The following is a 1,953-nucleotide window of genomic DNA, read 5'->3' as shown; positions in this document are numbered from 1 at the left end:
GAGGCAAAGGGAACATGGCCCATAATACATATCTTTTGAAACAAATATCGATTTTGGTTCATTCTGAGCTCTTTCAGACACTAAGTCCTTAGTAAGATTTACAAACACTGCAAAATTGCATACGTTCCACATGACCTATACAAGTGTAAGATTCACTAATGCGGCCTACACGCACTTGAATTCTCTTCAGGTCAACCAATCGCGCTTTTGCCCGATATCTGTTAGAGCAACATGATACGCCAGGAATAAAGTTTCACGACGATACTGCATTAGTTACACGAGCATCTGAAGACGGCGTCAGAAAGTTTCTTAGAGAAAGCGGCCCTTTGCGATAATCCTCTTAATGTAGTAGTAGTAACCAGTGGATGAGAAACTTAGTGAAGTTTCTTCGCCGGATCTTCTGAGGGTCGCGGAACTGATCCAATGATTGGAGATGATAGATTCAGCGATTTGGCTAGTGGTAGAATGTCCTCCAAGGATTAGCCCCTACCCTAGAGGACCTCACCTACTAGTTAAGGCTACGCTGAAAATTACTGAAGGGTTGAATGATTTTTCCAGAATATGAGTAATGTAGCTTAAAATAACTATGCATTCTCCACTAAAAACACTTGCCTCAACAGGTAATTTATGTAAACTCCAAACTTTAGCAGTTGCATTAAGAAAAGCAGCGCCCACGTTCCTACTCGAATTCAATTTTGATGCATCAGTGTAAAATGTATATACCAGCCAGGCAATTTCTCAGTAACAATTTTATAAGAAATTAGAATTAATATCAAAGTTGTTTTCATTTAAGCCAATATCTTGTACAATTTTAGGGACGTGGTAGAGAGCATTAAGCAGTGTCTCATAAATTGTTAGCATATTAGATTACACAGCTGATGTCGAGAGGAATGTAATTTTTTCCAAGCTTTTAAGAAGGAAGGGCCAATTTTTATTTCTCTAATATTAGTTTATACTGATATTAGTAAAATTTAACAGTGGAGTCTAAAAGTTCGGCGACTTTTGAAATAGCCATATCAGGAGTGGGCGTCAGGAAGATGGTCTTTTTGTAAGAAATAAGGTGGGTATGTATTATCTTGTGTAGTTTGGTCTAACAGGTTTGGATGGGGCGATAAAGGAGTTATTTTACTGCGTTAGCATAAGGTCGTCTGATAGGTGCTAAGCGGTTAGAGGCTTCTTGGAATGATATGTTTTCAGCGGACATAAGTGTTTTGATTTGATATTGTCGCATGTATTCCGGGCTCGTTTTGTCAAGGGCCGAGTGATTAGCATGACAAAAGGCGCAACACATAGCATCGACATAGGCATATCGGCATAGGAGCGACATCGCATGTCTCTGCAGGATGGTCCTCTGAGCACTTGTGGCACCGAGTTTTCGACCTACATTGTACTTGTACATGTCCATACCTACAGCATTTGTAACATTGGACTACCGGGTATTTATAAAATTCGACAACAAGGCTATTATGGAACAGAAAGTTGTTATGAGGCAGTTTTTGACCATTAAAAGTTAAGACAACAGTTTCGCTGGGCCTCCACTCCGTAGTACCTTCTGAGCGAACTTTGTAATTCAGATGTCTTTCCTTGATTAGTTTTCCGTAACCGTGCGATGTTTCAGTAAACTACGTTATTTCTTTATTTGAAAGATCCGTACATATTCTTCTAACAATTCCAAAAAGTGTAATATTAAAAGTCGGTATAAATGCGTTATACAGCTATTTATGCTTTTTTTTAAAAGGGAGTAGTTATGAAAATCATTTGCTCCCTACGGTGTGGAAAATTCTATCGATACACGATTTCTGCCAATCCACTTATTACCACCGTTTTCAGATATTGTATTTTATTTTTATATAAAAATTGTCCGAATTTAACTGGGCGGTAACTCCTCGAACTGTTCTTCGTGATCGACGAATTCGACAAGGAAGGTGACCGGTGCTCGAGGGGCCTAAAAGC

This window comes from Bombyx mori, chromosome 20 (genome assembly GCF_030269925.1).
Source record: "Bombyx mori chromosome 20, ASM3026992v2".
Lineage (NCBI taxonomy): Eukaryota > Metazoa > Arthropoda > Insecta > Lepidoptera > Bombycidae > Bombyx > Bombyx mori.
Note: the sequence above shows the minus strand (reverse complement) of the source record.